The sequence below is a fragment of the Lissotriton helveticus genome, chromosome 6, assembly GCF_964261635.1.
Source record: "Lissotriton helveticus chromosome 6, aLisHel1.1, whole genome shotgun sequence".
Classification (NCBI taxonomy): domain Eukaryota; kingdom Metazoa; phylum Chordata; class Amphibia; order Caudata; family Salamandridae; genus Lissotriton; species Lissotriton helveticus.
In genome coordinates, this window is record NC_136067.1 from 1,777,320,194 (window position 1) to 1,777,339,664 (window position 19,471).

At 43.2% G+C, this 19,471-nt stretch overlaps 1 protein-coding gene across 1 annotated transcript in view; it reads left to right on the forward strand.

The window, feature by feature from the left end:
* SRBD1 (S1 RNA binding domain 1) overlaps positions 1-19,471 on the forward strand; it is a 781,048-nt gene that overhangs the window by 701,399 nt on the left and 60,178 nt on the right. The gene's annotated exons all lie outside the window — the stretch shown is intronic.

The window sequence follows — 19,471 nt, forward strand, 5'->3', positions numbered from 1 at the left end:
GCAGCACCACCTTATTTTTGTCCAGGGCAAGTTTGATGTAATCTTTGACGCCTCTGAGAGTGGTTTCAGTAGAATAGTTGGGTCTGAAACTGGATTAAGAGGGGTCAAGGTTGCCATGAGATTCCAAGTACCCCATGAGCTGAGTATTAATATGTCTTTCCAGGAGTTTACTCATGAGTGGAAGGAGTGAAATGAGGCGGTAGTTTGTCAACTCAGTTGAGGGAATAGGGAGCACTTGTGCCAACTTCAATTCCTGTGGGAGTCTTTCTTCACTCAGGGATGCATTTAATATAGTGCAGATAGTGGGGGCTAGTTGCGTGGCTAGTAAGGCAAACAGGTTGGCTGGCAAAATATCGAGGGGTGATCTAGATTTAGCTGTTCTCAACATCTCTTCTGCTTGAGGTAACTGCAAAGCATGAAAGCTCTCAAGGCAGCCCTCGTTCTCTCTCTCTGAGTAGGACAGAGATATCAGGGAGTTTAGAATCACTAGGAAATTGATCACATATTAATGTGTTCCTCAAAATGATTGGCAATATTATTACATAATGTCTGAGGGGGGTGGTCTGATTAGTACAGGATATGGGGTTGGTAAAACAATTGAGACCTTTGTAGAGTTCTTTAGTGGAATTGCCAACTTGGCTTAGCCTAGAGGTAATATGGAATTTCTGTACCTTTTTAATATTCCTGTGGTAGAGTGCGAGAGACGTTTTATAGATTGTTTTCACTTACTCTGTTTGTGTTTTATGCCGCGTTTTTCCAATTTTTTAAAGTTAGATTGTTCCCTTCAAAGTTTAGAGGTGTACCAGGCTCCATGTGTTCTATGGGAATTAGTGTGCTGCTGTTTTAACAGCGCCAGAGTTTCTGTGACTGATTCTACGGCCTCATGGAATGTCCCAAGCCTAGTCTCGATGTCGAAAGGTTCTACATATGATATGATATGATAATAGGATTTTGTAGAGCGCTCGTTCACCAACGGTTTCATGGCGCTAGGTATAGGCGAGCGTGGACAGTCAGGGCGTGTAAGTTATTGATCGTAGGCCTGGGAGAACAGCCATGTTTTAAGAGCTTTCCTGAACATAAGGAAAGATTCGATTTGACGTAGGGCAGGCGGTAGTGTGTTCCAGAAATGGGGTGCCAGGAACGTGAATCTCAGTCCCCTGTGTTTTTTACGCTTGAAGGACTGGGGAGTCAGGAGGTTGGAGCTGGCAGGGCGAAGGGTGCGGCGGGGGATGTAGCTCTGAATTCTGTTGGCTATGAAGACTGGCCCGTGAAATAAAGAGCTCTGTGGATCGGACAGCCAAGTTTGAAGAGGCAGCGTTTGGCAACTGGGAGCCAGTGAAGACTTTTCAGGAGGGGTTATACGTGGTGCGACCTAGGTTGGCCGTGTACAAGTCTGGCCGCTTGGTTCTGCACCAGTTGAAGCCGCTGTAACTGATAGGCAGGGATCCCGGCATATAAGGAGTTGGAATAATCGATTTGTGACATGACTAAGGCCAAGATGACCTGGACAAGGGCCTCAAAGGAAAGAAATCTGCTGATTTTTCGGATCCTGCGTAAGTGGAAGAAGCAGGAGGAGACTACAGCGTTAACCTGAATCTTTAGGGTGAGATCGCTACTAATTGTGACACTGAGACTTATGACTGCACTGACTGGGGCGGGTGGAGGGCCCAGAACAAGTGGCCAAAAGTTATGGTTCAGGAATTAAGTGAGGGCCCAGTGAGTACCAGCTCCGTCTTGTCTGGATTTAATTTTAGTTGGCTTGTGTTCATCCAATTTCCGATGGACGTCATGGTGGACTGGAAAGTTTCAATTGCAGATGGGGAGGGGTCAATGGTAAAGACGAGCTGGATGTCTTCGGTGTAGTTAAAAATAGCTATGTCTCTCCTCCATAAATCTGATATCAGTGGCCGGATATACAGATTAAATAGGAGCGGGGAGAGGGAGGAACCCTGGGGGGGACCCCACAAGTGAGTTTCTTTTTCTCTGAGGTGAAGTCGGAGACGCGGACAGCTTGGTGGCGATTGCTGAGGAAAGAGGTGATCCATTTTAGGGGGATGCCCTGGATGCCGGCACCCTCGACTCGTTCCACCAAGAGCTTGTGGTCGACGGTGTCGAAGTCAACTGACAAATCCAGGAGGACAAGAGCCTGCGAGATGTTTTGGTCCGCCCTCTTTCTTAGTTCGTCATGAACTGCCAACATGATGGATTCAGTGGTTCTAAAACCCGCTTGGTGTGGGTCCAGGTAGTGCGAGTGTTCCACAAATGCACTAAGGCAGCTTGTGACATAAGCTTCCAGGATTTTTGCCAGGAAGGGTAAAAGCGAGATGGGTCGGAAGTTGCTGGGTACGATAGGGTCGGCCCCTGCTTTTTTCAGGATGGGAGAAGAAAGGGTCTTGCGTGATGGGTGGGAAGAAGTCAAATGAGAGCGGGTTGTGATATGTCTGAACAGACTCCGCGGGAGATACGTTCTTGGGAATGCTGGCTTTGATTATGGTGATTTTGTCGAAGAAGTAAGAGTTGAGGGAGTCACAGAGCTTTTGTGATGGGACTGGTTTGGTGGTGATCCGGTCAGGCTTGATGAGCTCGTCCACGATAGAGAAAATGTCTTTCGCTTTGTTGTCTGAGTTAAGAATTTTTAATGAGAAATAATCTGATTTAGCTTTCAGAATGGCAGCTTTGTATTCCTGAAGAACCCTCATGAACGAGGATTTTTTTATGGGGCAATCATTCTGTCTCCACTTGCGCTCTGATTGACGCAGGGTCAGTTTCATCTCTTATAGGTTGTTGGTGAACCAGCGTTGAGCGTCATGTGGTCTCCTACAATTTATCTTTATTTTTCTGTGACTGATTCTACGGCCTCATGGAATATCCCAAGCCTAGTCTCGATGTCGAAAGGTTCTACATATGAAGGGGGTATAAAACCTTTCCCAAAGGAATCCTGCGTAATCTTATGCCATTGTCTTCTAAAATTACTAAGGGGAATGTAAGTAGTGTCGCTAGACTGAATATCTTTAATCTGAAAATTAATCAGAGAATGATCCGACCAGATCACTGGGCAAGATGGTTCTGCAAATATATGAGGAGAGTTGGAGAGGATATTGTCCAGAGTCTGGCCTGCCGAATGAGTCGGGCCAGCCTTGATCATTCCTAATCCTAAGGAGGCCACATCTGCGAGGAAGTTAGTGGACTCAATATTCCCACTATCTTCAGTGTGAATGTTAAAATCCCCTAGCACCAGAAATTGCTAGGAAGAAATGGTGTGAGGGGCAATACTTTCCATCATTTAAATAGTGAAATCCTTGAGGGGGCTGGGAGGTCAATATACAAGGGCACCCTTCCAGCAATCCTGTGGCGTGAGTTCTATCTTAAAAATACAGATTTCTATGTCGTTGTCTGAGGTAGAGTTAATGATGGACACTTTCCGTGCTTCATTATATAGAATGGCAAAGCGTCCACCCACTTTAGTCTTCCTATCCAGTCTGAGAATACAGTACTTTTCAGGAAGGGCTAAGGTGATGGCTGGAGTTTAGGAGGGTTTAAGCCATGTCTCTGTGAGAAAATCTTGCTAGAGAGAAACAGAATGTATAAAGTCCCATAGTTCGGTGGAGTGCTTGGGCAGGGATCTGCCATTGGCTAAAAAACATCTCAAATAGGGAATAGAGCTAAGGGCTACTTGACGGGATATGGGCCGGGGAGTGGATGCTACCGACTCCAACTTGTCCGGGCTGTTATGTCCGGCCCTGTGCTCTGAAGGCTTCTAAATCTCATTAAAGCTCTGCTAATGACAAAATTTGCAAGTAAACGGACCTTCGAGGTTTTTAAAAGGAATAGTCATATGACATGAGTCAGAGGTGTAAGAAAAGGAGGCAAGATGTCTAACCAGTTTGAGTTGAGTTGCTGAGTAGGAGCCCCTGAGATGTGTGTCTGGAGCCCGAGAGACAGGACTCCTAGCGACGGACGGGCGCAGAAAGGCTTGCTTTTTTCGCGAGTCTGCGGAGTCTTCCAATGTAAGTAATGGAGTCTCCGGGACTACTAGACCGTCAATCTTGCAGGTTCCGCCACAAGTGGAAGCAGCCGGAACTTCCGGTGGCACGCTCGCTTTCTCCACACAATCGGTAAAGAAGCCTGTGGTGGACCAGAGAGCGAGCAGGAAGAGGACGTAGGCTACTTTGACCCAGGTGAGTCTGTGCAAAGAGGCAGCAGGCATTCTTTTAAAAACAAGGTAAAATCAAATAAAAATACCAGCAAGCTCAGATATGTCCCAATAGGCTTCTACACTACTGCACGTCCGCGGAGTTATCCAATTTAAGTAGTGGAGACTCCGGGACGACTAGACTGTCAGCCCTGCAAGTTCCGCCGCAAGCAGAAGCAGCTGGGACTTCCGGTTGCACGCTCCCTCTTTCCACACAATCGGGAAAGAAGCCCATGGTGGACCGGAGAGAGAGAAACTATAAAATGATATATTAGAAACTATTAGTCTTTGTATATTAAATAATATATTGTAAGATATAATAGTGCTCCAGTTAAGCACTACATTGAAAAAATATTGATAAACATAGTGATAAATACTATTTAAATGTACTAGAACACAAATTTAAAGTGATCTCTAATTCTTGTACCTACTGCAATGAATGGCAAGCTTTTTGGTAAAGCAAAGCTTATTCACATAGATAAAGTAAAATAATTAAAGCACACGCCCCTGGTAATGTACATTAGAAGTCTTACACATGTGAATGTGGATAAGTCAGCATTCCTACATGCTATAGCTTTTAACTTCTTCAGTGTTTCATTTCCTGACATTGGACATTTGCTGGGAGGTCCTTAATATTAATCCTTCTGCTTGAGTCGTTCTTACACATTCGTTCTTTCACCCATATATCGTGTTTATCATGGTAATATTTAGTGCGTATTCTGCATATTTGTTTCCGGTGGGCGTACCCAAGCAGGCATTACAAAGCATTAAATGTCAAGATTCCTGACCTCATGTTGATGCATCGGTCTAGGAAAGCATGTTGATATAGAGGTCACATGCACTCTGCAATGATAGTTGGAACAATGAGTTTTGGAAATTTAACTCGCACTAAAATCGTGCATTGTTTATATTTAACTTAACAATCTTTATTTGAAAAACCCTCCACAAAATAATTTATAAGGACAATGGACCGGCTCCCTGCCACTGTGCCTCATGAAGCAGTAATAGGGAGTCTATCAACTATTTCTATGGATGATATTCATGCCCAAGAAACGCGAGTGGAGGCTGTGCTAGCCGGGAATTGTTAGGAGTGAAAGAGGTCCGTGGCTGGAAATCAGGATCGAACAGAGGAGAAAGGAGCCATTGGGAAGTGAACGCCGACATTAGGAGGTTTGTGGGAGAGGATACATGGGAGTTGGGTTAAATGAAGAAGCAGAGATCAGAGTGCACAGCAGTAGAGAAGGAGGCTTGGGTACTCATTGAGCAGTTTAGGAAATCGTAAGCTGATCTACAGTTGGGGCAAAGGTGGTCTCCCGTATTACAAGAAAGCAAGAAGAGTTTAGAAACAAGCCTTCACATTGCATTAATTTGGGTTTAGCATATAGAACTCCCCCTTTTTACATTTACCCTGTATTGTGTTTAATGCAGAATAAAATATATCTACATCCATGATGCAGGGCAGAAAATGCCCTTTACTTGGTTCAATTGTAAAAAGCATCATTTGCAGCAGAAAAATACACAATATAGCATGCCAACCTTGGCCTGAATACCTATTTCCTCAACAGTTTTGTTATACTGATAAATAAGTTCTCATTTGACAAAGTTTTAAGGATTGAAACTACATTTGTTTGTATCATTCTTGAAGTATCAAACCTTTCTTTTTAGGGAAGGTGATAAAAACATATTTACTGTCATACCAGAGTAATCGAATTTCATCAGTTAGTCTAGTTTAATGCATACAACCAAAGATAGTTGAGCAGACTTACTTTTTCCAGATGACATGCTCCAGCTTGGAGTCAGCGCATCTCACTGTGCCAACGAGTAACACTAATGGGTTGTTCCAAATGGAATAGATTTATGCGTTAAATCCCAAAGTAGTTTTCTCCCAGAGGTTCAAACCACTGGAAACACTTATTTAAATTTAACATGTAAAGGAGATACGAGTCTTATTGCTGTACAATTTCTGGAATGCCTGGGACACCATTTACATCCAGATACATGCCCCTGAATAATTTTGCTGATCTTATCCAGAGAGCAGTTTCTTCTTTTACAGCATTGTAGAGTAAGGAGACACTTCTCCGTGACTTTATCAATAATACATTGTTTTGATGCACTACAGCGCGCTCACTTTTAAGTGAGAGTTTAGAAGCTACCTGCTGCAGACAAATAATTGCAATACCCCAGGGTTGGAGTATATCACTATCAGCATAATAACACTGCAAGTGCATTGGATGTAAAGAATACCTCACCTCTGCTTCTCTTTCCGTGGTGTCAGAAATCTGACCCTTAAGGCAAAGCCTTGATAATTTTCTGTCCAGGCAGCCAAAAGGGCAAAGAAGAGCAACTTTTTTTCAGTGAATTTACCTTTATTTTTAAGTCCGTTTGTGGGATGCTAATGACTAGGCCAAGCGCATAGATGAGCAACAGGGTCCTGCCAAAAGCCATCACTTTAGAAAATGTATGTAAGTGTTCTAAATTTAGTCTCTCATTTCCTTTTTTGAAAATGTTCTCTATGTGTGCAGGTTTAAGAAAAAGTAAGACAATCTTCTAGACATCACATCAAAAATTATATTTTGGGAGTTTGCGGCATATCTCCAAAAATGTTTCAGAGCTATTCTGTACAAAGTTTACGAAAATTGATATCAGTTACATTACCATTATGCCAAACATGAAGAAGATTGATCCACATGTGTCATTCTTTGCTTTTACTAAGTTGTGCTATAAAATGTTAGAAAATTGCATAACTTGTTTAATGAAGTTCACCATATTAGATAGGAGATAGTGCAAGTGTTCTAAAGTTGGTAGGCTACTATGGCCTGTGATTTGTTTCTACCCATCAGTGTTACGATGTGAGTTGGATAATCGACTGCAGCCTTTTTTATGATGACCGTCAAATATTCTTGTGGTTGCTCTTAAAAATGTGGGAACCTTTGAATTTTAGAAAGGTAATGAGACCCTTGAAATTCGACTCCCTTTTTTTAATCTATTTTTGTAAGCCTTAGAGGGTAGGGCAAGCCACTGTATGGCGATTGACACTTTTTTTAACAAATATAATCTGTGGAAGATCAGGCATCTCAGCGCAGTGAAGATATGTTTTTTTGCGCTTTTGTGAGTTGACAGCTCCAACAGGGCAGTACAGTGTTGTTCCCACCCTTTGGTCCTTCTCTTACGTCTTTGGCCAGAGGTAACCCAGAAAAGCTGACAGCTGCCCTAATGGTGGCCTGGGGCAGTTGATATCTGTCCTGGGCTTGCATTCACAATACATGTAAAGGACAGATTATTATGTTTCTCCTATTGGATAGTTGCAAAAAAAAGGTAGAGTATAGCTGACTCGCCAAATTTTTTATGTGTGTGACAGGTCTCCAAACTCTCGAAACTGAAAAAAATGTGGGTGATCAAGAGATTGGACTAGTACTAGACAAGGTTATGCATATTCATTGTAACTACTTAACTTGAGTTGTTCTTCTTTATGGATTTGCTGGTCTCGCTGCTTAAGTCCTTTGTTTCATCAAAAGTAGGACCGACATGCCACTCCATTGCCGGACGCACAGCTGATACCAGAATCTCAATAGATTTTCAACTCAATCAGTCTATTTTCAATAGGTTTTATTCCAACGTCATTGGAAGATTTCAAACACTTATCTTGCTATACATAGTAACGATGCCCAATCCAAAGTAGGCGCGCCTTTTAGTCTTGTAGTGCAGCACGACTGCATGTGAAGTTCTCAGACGTATTCAGCAATCAGGGACACGTCCAAGATATTTGACCCCAGTGACCTGCACACTATAAAGAAATTGTTACCAGTTCAAAAATATTTTTTACCCAACTACTAAACTGCATGATACTTTTATTATCATACAGTCCATGTCGCTGAATGATAGTACTACATAAATGTTTGCACAAAGAGGCCATAGTGCACAGTCTGATACTATTAATCAGAGTTTATGTGTGTTTCTAATATGAGGGGCGGGCGCAGCTGGTAAATCTTACTTTAGGATAGGTTCCTCTCTGTCATCACCCTGTGGCACAGCTGGGCTCTGCCTTTCCTTTTGAGAAAACATTATCTCCCTTCATAACCTAGACTGAATGTATTTGTTTTTTCAAGCGCCGCGTGGTGAGCATGTTCTTTACTTAAGCGGGGCTGAGGTTCCTGTGATAGACAGCTAGATGTTTTGCAACGTTCACACTATATGTTTTTTGTACTTAGGGAATCTCACATTTGGCACAAAAAACTGCTGTGGTTGCAGCTTTTAAAATGAGAGATTGAAAGTAAAACCCACACACTTTTTTTCAGACCTTTTCCAATGGTTTTCTGTGAAAGCAGATAATCTTTATATATTTGCCAACATACTTTGTGTTCCTGTTGCGAAATGACTTGAATGCAAAGATGTTTAAATGTCTGATTGGTAGGCTGAACGTTGAGATGTTAAAGTTGCGAAATCTCCTTCCAGGTTGTTGGTTTAACCAGAATGTTTTCCACTTCGCTTGGATGGATGCATGCAAGTTTATATCTCACAAGCCTGGTTGCAAAGCAAGAGGCGGGATTTGCAGTGAGGACTGAGCACCACTGGGATTTTAGGGAAGAGGGAGCAGGAAAAGGAACATGGGCCAGTCCGCACTCAGTGGTGCATGGGAGTATACATGGGAGGGATTATTCTTACTAGGGGTGACTGGCTGGCACAGTACTGCCAGGTCTTGTGTGGACTTCAGCTCCTTTGAGAAGTGTTGAAGAGATGGTGCTTGCCGAATCTTCAGCAGGGTAGAATTCCAGACTCAAAGTGCATGTAAAGTCTGAAGTCTTTCCTACTCTTTCCTTCACTTTGTGATTTCAAGCTCGGCGATGGTACTGTTGTGGGTCGATTTGTCAGATCCACCAGAGATATCATGCTTGGTTAACAGTTGCAGTGGGTGATTAAATTGACTGCCTTATGGTTGACTCAACAAGCCTTCACTGTGTTACACTGCAGCAGTGACACCTGTTTGAACGCTTTTATTAATTGGAAAAATAATGTTTGAATAATGTTGAAAATCGGTACAATAGAAGCCTAATCCATGGTCTCTGTATAAATATCATATTAATTTGTGCCCTTCCTGTCTTTATAACGTTTAAGGTCCTTGCTTGCGTCTTTTCAATGAACCATTCATTAGATGAGCTTTCTATTCTTTTTTGGTATTATATGAATGTATTGTACTTTATTTCATTCTCTATGCACACATCATTCGTTAATATGCAGTAAAGTAAGTGTTTCTAGATGTATCTTATTGAATGCATCTTATGTATTAAAGTGTTCACTGCTACATTGCTAGTTCAACCCTGTTGTGTTGTATCTTACCACTGAATGTGTCTGGCTTTACTGTCTAAACCACTATAAAAGATTATGTTTTTGGGATATTAGCCAGGCATTACTGAGCTTTTAAACTGAGCAGACTCTGCTCTAATCTATTCACTTTATACTGAAGACTTTCTTTGCCACTCTAACTGTTCATACTTTACGCTCGTCTGTCATTTGATTTATACTTGGTTCTGGCTGCTTGTTTCCTTTGGAGATTTACCTTATGTTGAGCCACTCAAATTAGTTGATTTTGATCTACTATTGAGATAGTGGTTGTTATTAACTAACCACTTTCTGCAAGGAACTTAATTTTGGATAAACATACAAGGTTTAACTTGGAACTCTTTCCCTCGTAAAGTTATTTGATTTGGCTTGGACTAAGTTTTGTGAAGACATATTAAATTCCAATCCTACATCTCAACCATCTTAATTATTTATTTAGGGCATCAACACAGCTAATGGATTTCTCTGAGGGTAAGTGTGATCCATCATGCTTCTGACGACCTTGGACTAGGCTCTTCAGGAACAAGCGGTGAATCTCAGAGACGATACTCAGCAAGACATTGAATCCTGTGAGATGAGCCAAGACCAATGGTTAGACAGCAGTCCCCAGGTCCTATTCCTATAGAAAGGCCTTCACTGTCCAAAGCAGACAGAAGTAGAGGGAGTTGTATGTTTTTCATCTTATGTACAATTTGAGTCTGCATCATAGCAGTAAGCCTTTCTCAGTAATGTACGTATGACAGTGGTGCAGTTCTTTATATGAATTATGTCATGTTCCATTGAGAACTTCGGATAGAGCTGTGTGTCATATGCATAAAAGTGGATTCTTTACAAGTAGATATGGATGAGATTTAAATGTCCAGTTGGTTCTTCCATAACCTTTAACAGCAACTAGGCCTGAAACGGGGGATCTGCTTGGCCGAAGAGAATGTTAGTACAGTGAGAGACAGTCTGACCACTTTGGCCGGTGCGGTAAGCTTCCTTCATGGACTCATTGATTCTCAGGGAATTATCATGTGATGTCACCCATGTTCATGAGTGAGCATGGAGATTATTGATCCCATGAATAGTGTAAGGTAGGGCAGCCCTGAGTTGGAGGGAGTGCATGGTTGTTTTTTTATCACATGCCTGCAACCTTAATCCACCTCTAAATCAAGCATCTGGATGTGCCATTGAGTTTAAAAGTGAAAATCTGGGATACCATGAAACTGAAGCCCCCACTATTGTTGATCGTGATGGCCTAGTCTCAGCTCACTTCTAAATCAGGTGGGAGCGTCATTCCTTGTACGAAAAGGCTAGCACCTGTTCCCACTGAAGTTAAAATGTGCAAATTACTCCCACCCCTAATTGGTACCCCTATGAAAATCAACTGTTGAGCAGAGGAGTGTGCAGCAGCAGGTGGAGGGAGTGAAGAGAGAGGTAGCCTCAAAATGTCAGTAGTGTTTGTGATGAATTTCAATCCATTGCTTGACATATGTATAGAAAATATGATTTTATACAATACACTTTTGAGGGGGAATGGTGAGGGGGGTGGGGGCGGGGTTATATAGCGCGAACAATACCCAAAGGTATCTTGAGTGCTTTACACGAGCACCAGTTGCATTACAGACGGACACGTTCTTTTTTGTGTGTGTGTGTGTGTGTGTGTGTCAGGCACGGGGAGATAAAGTGATTTGCCCAGAATCACGGGATGTTGAGCGTCCGTGCCACGACTCGAGCACGGTTCCCCTTCTCCGAAGTCGAGCACTCTAGCCACTAGGCCTCATCCTCTCCCCACTTGGGAGGCAAAGCTTACTTTACCAAGCCACATGGTTACTGCTCCCAAGATTCTGTTATTTTCAATGGAACTAAATCTACATATGTGCTGAGCGCCTATGGAATGTGGATAGAATGAAATACAAAGCACTAGAATTAAGAAATCTCTTTCCTCCGTCCCACATTCTTTAAATCTAAGGGAATTAATTTACAAGAGTAAAGGAATATACATTCGCACTACATTAGCTGTTAGCGGTATATTGCTGCTGGTTGTTTTACAGTAATTATTGAGGTGTCTAGTTAACTCTTTATTTAGTACTTGCACATAGGAATCCACTTTATTGACCTATTTGTAGGCAGTGCTTAGTACTTTCTTCTCAAACTATGGCAACATGACATCCTCTTAAGCAGAACAGTCAGCAAAGCTCAAAGATATATTTTTTCTGCAATGGTGGAAAATCACAGATGAAGACATTGTCTACTACATTTTTAGATTATTCCAACTAATTGTGGAAAATGACAATTTAGACTTAGTAGACAAATGGCCACATGGTTTCATTTTAAAAGTACACACATGCCTCCAAAGATATCTTTGAGATTAGTGCAACAGAGGGATCATCAGCAAGAACAACAGCGCAGAAAAAGCAAGAAAAAATTAATATCTGTTTGAGAATTGTGTGTTGTGCCTTATTATTGCAGCCTTATGGTTTGTTCACCACATTTATTGAGCCAGTTGTTGGTAGACATTGCAGGTAGCCAATGTAGAGTGACCCCTTTGTGCCCACTACTACTTCCTGTGTGGGAGATGTGTTGGAAAAGTAGATTACCTTGCAATTGTGCTTCCAGCTTTGAGGAAGTTGCTGAATGAAAGTTGAGTTTGCAATGCTCTTTTAGGGGAGATTGGGAAATCTTTCACCACTAGCCAATAATCAAATGTCTGTCTGAACAGTAACATGTTTGATTGTTTATTAAACTCGTGATTAATAGGTGTGGAGCTCAACAACAGGTTCTAGTTGTTCCACAACCTGAAGTCCTTTCTCCATTTCTTATTCTCTTGACCCTCTTAAGATAGATCAGTTAGAATTGGATAACACATAAATATTGTAGGTTAGATGTGTATTCTTTGCTTCACTGTAAGCCATTGTAGTGCTGTCAAGGTACAAATCGTGCTCATTGGATTTGAGGTTTAGGCACAAAGAGCGCACCTTATTAAGTAGTGTCTGCGGTTCAATTCTTACTTAAGACTGCAAAATAAATCATTTTAGTGGGATCAAATAACCACCCTGGGAATTATTTACATTATCCAAGTATATTGCAATGACAAGATGCTACTCTTCACTATAATAAAAGAGGAATACAACCTTCCTAAAGGCAAAATATGAAATTATCTTCTTTGAGAAACTGTGTTACTGGCTGAGGGGGTGAAACCCCACTCAAGCAGCAATCACAATTCTTGTCAGAGTGAAGCAGAAGCAAACCACATATTAACCTCTGCTCAACCCTCTGGTAGCTTGGCACAACAGCATTCATGTTTAACCTAGAGGCAATGTGTAAACTATTTATGCAGCACACAAATAGTAATAAAGGGAAAACACAACACAAGAAACCAAGAAAAATCCCACACTAATTTAGAAAAATGGAGTAAAATTTAGTACATTTTATGACACCAAAAATCCAATAAGTAGAACCAGAGATAAGTAGTTTTAAAGGTTTTGCAGGAATCAAGCGCTAAAAAGCAAAAGCGCCAACCACAGATATCTGGTTTCAGTAGACCGGGTCCAAGTTACACGTTCAGAATGACTGCGATGGAGCATGGGCTGGATACAGGACAGAGTTTAGTCTGCTGACAAAGTACCTTGTGGCCTGGGCGTTGAGTTGCAAAATCCCTGCATCAAGCTGCGTGGGCGGATGACAAGGAATCGTCGATGAAGAGCTGTGATGTGATCCCGGCATTGAGATACGTCGCGTACCAGCAGAGCCAATTGGCCATAGTCAGGAGCATGTGATGGGGATCCTCCGTCATCAAGAGAGCCATTGCGGCTGCGAAGACCTGCCCTGCGATGCATTGGCACAGGGGAAGAGATGCATCGCGTTGGGCCTGTGTCGCTTTCGAGCTGGGTTGACGTCAAATGAGACACTGAGGCTTGCGAGGGCTTAAGCTGCGATGCATCAGTGCAGTGTTCCAAGGGAGCTGCAATGCTTCAGTGCAGGGGAAGGAGATGTGTTGTGCTGGGCCGGCATCTGTGTCAAGATGCTTAGAGTTGCGTCGATGTCAGAGAACCATGTCATGTCCCTGTTGGTTGACCAAGGGGCCATTTGACTGACTCTTGGTGATTTACTGAAGTCCAGGGTATGCATAAATAGGGTGGTCTCAGCAGGGCAGCTCATAGCAGCAGAAGTGTCCTGGCGCAGCAACAACAGGCCTTGGATAGCAAAGCAGTCCTTGATCAGCAGGGCAGACTTCACAGCTGGACAGTCTTTTTTCCTTACAGAGTCTACAGGTCCAGAAGTGATCTAAAGTGTGGGTCTGAGGGTCCTTTTGTATTTATTTATACCTGGTGCCTTCTTTAAAGTAGGTGAAGTTTCTGGAAGCCCCCTTTCAGAAGTGTTTATATTTTCCTGTCTCCCTGCCCTAGCTCCAGCCTGGGTACAGGCACAATAGCCTAGTGTGAAATCCTTTCTGTGTGAGCAGGATGCAGCATATTGAGTTACAAGCACTGTTCCCTCAAACCAGCGCGGCTGGGCGCGCGCGCACCTATCTCATCTCGAGCGCGCAGGGGGGTGTTTGAAGCGCACAGAGGTGAGTTCAGCAGAAAGTGCCTCCTGCACTTGCTACCTTTGTTATGTTAAAAGGGCGCAGCTGTGGTGGAGCAGATTTGTATGCCTTTGTGAAGGTGTTCATGCTAATCGTGCTGCAATTAGTATGATTACTTTAACAAAGGCATACAATCTGCCCTGCAAGCGCGCCCTTTTAAGGAATGAAGGCAGCAATATTAAAGGAGCACGACGTGTACTTTGGGGATTCTGAAAGCACACGTGTGATTGTTGACTTGCTGCAATTCTTTTGGTAATACAGCGCAGCACACAATCTGACCCGCTCTATTACCAAAAGAAATGCAAGTCTAGGAGCACACATTTGCTTTCAGAATCACCATCTGCTACAGCTGCAAGAAACACCGGACTGCAGGGGTGTTTTTTTTCCTTTCCTTTGTCTTCAAGCTCTGCCCACGGTGCAGTGTACGGCAGCTCCTAGAAGTGTCTTGATAGCTCCTGAAAAGAGGGGGAGGGAGGGGGGCGAGAGGAGCCTGCCATCTGTAGTAGAATAAAAGTCTGCCTGCTCCGTTGGGCTCTGACGGATCAGGAAGAGGTTTATTTAAACAGTTTCAGAGCAGGGGTAGGCATGGCTAGAAAGCTCCATGGGGTGATAGGGGAAGACATTCTTGTGTGCACTGGAGAAGCGTGGCTCAATGGTTAGAGGCGGCAGACCCGGAAGCTGAAATCGACCGTGGACCAGGGTTCGATTCCCCGCCTCGGCGGGTCTCGGGCCCAAAATTCCACGGCCTCGACAATTCTCCCCCTGGTGCCTACTCAACTCACGGGGTCACACTCTGCGACTCTGGGCAATAGCTTGCTTAATCTCCACTACGGCCCCTCGCGGCGGGATGCCTGGCTTTCACCTTGTGGACACCCTGCCGGGGATTCTCATAGGGGAATACCAGGACGGGTTCCCTAAGCAAGCGCCGGGACGCTTACGGGCAGCTGTGCGCTTTACAAGTCCAACACATTTACATTACATTTACATTTACATTTACTGCACTCTGCACTGTTCTACAGTGCAGCCCTCCTCAGTTTCCTCACCCCGCCCCAGACTGCCAATGCCTGGTAAAAGTTTGAGCTCTGGTGTAGGTAGTTTAGCCAGATCTCCCGTGTCAGCATCATGCTTTCACTCCAGTGCTTTAAATGGCCATCTCAGTGCAGTATGGGAGTTGTACTTCTTTACTTTGGATTAACAATGTTTTTGAAGGCACGGAAGTGGTATTCTGTTGGAAGCAGCGCATTTACTCCCTTGATGTAAGGAAGAGCACATGGCGTGCTTGGTGTTGGCAGCGAGTATTGTATTGTAATTGCATTTATATAGCGCTTACTACCCCTGAGGAGGCGTCGAAGCATGTAAGTTGATGCCTCCTGTCATGTATATAAACGGGCCATGGCGTGTGTGTGGGTTCGGTGAACGGTGGGGGCAGGAGGATGTAATTCCCAAGTGTCATATGTAAATGAAATAGTCCACACGAGACACTTCAGATGAATTGGAGGCCTGCAGAGGCTGTACACATATGACGCCAGGGTGAGACTGGGCATACGTGGAGCGTGAGAAAGGGCTCGGACACACATAGATTGGACATACGAGACGGGGCCTTACAGGGGAGAGGGGAGAGTCGAGCTCACGGGGCACAGTAAAGGAACTGAACAAAAAAATAGGTGTAACGGGATTATACATGTGCACACAGACACAGCTCGAACACACAGAGGCTGTGCATCCGGATACTATGAACAGCGCAGGAGTTGGGGCAGGTTTCAGAACTTTGCGGAACAAAAGTTCAAACAACCCAGCCTGCAGGGGTGTGCAAACAAGATGCTAGAGCAGTAAAAACAAGCATCTCGGTGTTCGCAGCAAAGTGCAATGAAAGTGGGGCACCTTTATTTTAGTGTCAGCGCTGCTAAGTGCCTCGAAAATACCTGTGTGTGCTAATTACCCTGTGTCAATTGTCAAAAATACAGAGGTGGGGGAAAAGACATGGAAAATAAAATGAGCGTTTGCCCTACATATGTCGACCCCGCTTACCTTTTTCCCAAATGAATTCCACTTAAACACAATTTTATTGTTTATCTCTGGTCGCAGCAAAGTGGGAGAGGGTCACCTGCTGATTAAACTGTCACCCTATTTTCAAAGCCCTTAATCCCCTTCAGAGAAATGTGTTGAACAGGCAAGAAAAAAACACATTACTGGTCGATCAATACGGAAAATGTTGTCCCTTTTTACTGGCAAGCGTGCTGTGTCTGCATCCACTGGCACAGGGTATCACCTTCTTCCATCTCCGCAGGGCAGATATAATCAAACCGTCCCCACAAACTCGTGCTGCATTCCCATTGTATGTCATACACACTGATACAGATCTCCCCAGAACATTTGGTCCAGGTGGGGAGGTGGGACGTTCATTGTGTGTTTTTAAAAAAAACAACTCAGGTTTCTCGGGAAGGCGGTGCAATAGCTATTGGAATCGAGTGCCCGCTGTAGAGAACGATATGCCAACTGCAGGAATTCTGGTCAGGCTGACTCAGCCTTTCATCTTTCCACGGATGAGAAAATGTGCAGAACTAAGTGGATTATTCTCAACATGTTTTATCTGTATTTACAAATTTCAAGAGGTAGAATCATGAAAATATTGGTTTGTGTATTCTGCTTATCTATATATTAATGACTGTGTCAAAGATTCCATCTGAGCCCTCAACTTACGAGAACATGGAATAACAGATCTTGTGTGGATCCTAAAGTCATTAATGTTATTTAATGCTTTGAAAATATATGACACCAAGTCCCAGCATTTTATAAATCTTAGAGAAGATTTGAACATGATATTTAGGACATGTAATCACTGTGGACTTCAGCAGCTGCGGCTATTCTATAGTGAATCTCTTTTCAATCCCCAAATCAGGATCTTAGTTACTTAAGGACAGTATCATATGTCTATTTTGAGCCTCACAGAGCAAACACAAGCCCCATACACCCATAAAACCTTTTATATGTACCCAGAGCTGTATTCCCTATTGTCTACAATGTCCAGGGTCTGTGCAAGATTCACCCAGTTACAGAAGTCACATGTCAGAATACTGACTACAGAAATCTTGCGCTATGAGAATATTGTCGCAAAAATATTGACGACCAAATTACAAATGATATAAATGTATATTGGTAGGTTAAGATTTACTATTCTTAACTCTACATCTATGGACCTTCAAGTTATGTACATATCAGATACTTGTATATAATTACCTTGTTGATATATTGGTTGTTGACGCTATTCTATTTTTGAAGCAGAATATTTCAAAGTCAATCAATCACTCAATCAGGGTTCTTGTAGAGTGTGACTAATCACCCATAAGGATCTCAAGGTGCTGGTGAGGGGGGTGGGGTGGGGCTGGTGGGTACTGTATTTCAGTCAAAGAGCCAGGTCTTGAGATCCTTCCTGAATTGAGGCTGGGACGGTGATTGCTTGAGATGCAGAGGTAGGGAGTTCCAGGTCTTCACAGCAAGGTATATTATATTTGTATATTATCTAAACAATTTGTAACATTGTTTGCCTATCCTGGCCACTTCAGTGTGTACAAGTGTACAAATGAATGTACCAGGATGGGCATACGATGTTACGAGCCCTGATGATGTCCGCACTGGCCGAAACGCGTCTGCTGATTTAATTTGCCTACTGACTGGATTGTTTTGAATTTGTACTTTTAACGCCTGGTAGATTGAATAAAAATTGGAACTGCTATATCTACCAACAAGACTCCCTTAAGATCTTCCTTGATTGGAGGAAGAGCATACAGCACGGACATTGATCATTAATGAAATTACACGCTCCTTGTTTATAGGTTGGATATACTGTCTATCAGTATGGATGACGTGTGACTCCTACACCTTGCATTCCTCTGTCTGATGTAACATTTACTGTACACTGATTTACACGTGATTGATTGTCTCTGTGTAATGTGTATGATGTAAAGTGCTCTGACACCCTACACTGGTATGAGTGGCGCTAGAAACCTAATTAAATGCATCTCAGAAAGTATGGTTGTGAAGACTAGAGGGGCACTGTTGAAGGGTAATAGTAACTGAATCACTGCCAGAGGTGGTCATTGGGGGGCACCAACAAACATTGTTACACAGGCCGCCACCAGCACTAAGGCCGTCCCTGTGTTCGGCATATTGTGTGCCTCTGAGAAAGTATTCATGTTAATTGCAGCTCATGACTGGAGCTGCGATTAACATGAATACTCTCACAATCTGCACTTGATATTTGTCGCTGCACCCCGGCGCCCAGTCAGGTTCCTGGCGCACATAGCCTTGGCTGTAGCGCACAGAGACCTTACACTGCCGCACACAGAGGAAAAAAATTAGAGGGAACATTGGTTACAAGTGGGGCTATTATCCTGCCTGAGATGGCCAATCCAGGCACACCTAATGTATGGCTATCTGGGAGGAATATACAAAGGCCAGCTGCCATTCACGCCTAGTCATGTGACCCAGGAACAGTCTGCAGGCAGCAGATAGGGCAGGAAAATGCCAACTTTCTAAAAGTCAATTCATCACAGTGGGGGATGCACACCAAATTTAACCAACATTGTTAATTCATCCTGTTAATCCATCCTTCGTTTGAATTGCGTGCAAATGAGATTAATAGGCATGCCCTGTTGCCATCAGTTAAGAAACAAATGAGAAAAGGGACTACGCAGCCCCATATCCAAATGCACAGCTCTGTGCCGCTAGATTAGCGTGCACTTAATATTCACACTCCTTAGTTCATTTTAATTTTTTAACCATTTTCATCCATATCTTGACTCTTTTCCATGACATTTTGATTCATTGTTTCAATCCACCTATCGGGTAAGGTACAAAATTTTCAATCTTTGAACATTCAAACTGTGCCATTCCAGGCCTCCATGAAAGAATGCGATGGATGCAAGAAGTCCTTCACAAGTGGTCGTTTATTATGCAGTTAAAAAACCCAATGCATTTCGGGCCTCCAGGTGCCCTTCTTCGGGGGTCACTACAAATCAATAATAATACAGACAAATTAATCACATACTGTATCTACAATGCTCCATGTTACAACGCACTTTTAACACTGCGCTCAACTCACGATAATTGTAACATTTCTCCCTTATGCGCTGCGGTCATATGTTTACCCATATTTTACCTTAATCAACATATACTTCATCATCAATGTGCGGGGTATGAGACCACATGTTCACCGTAATAGTTCTCTTGCTAGTTATACCAATTCTTTTCTCTCCCATCTGACGTGCGCACAAACAGAAACCCTCCTGTGCCTCTCCGTTTACAAAAGAGATGCCTCCGTTAAAAAAAGTTTACGCGCTGCTTTGTGCCAAGGTTTTCACTGTTCAACGAGA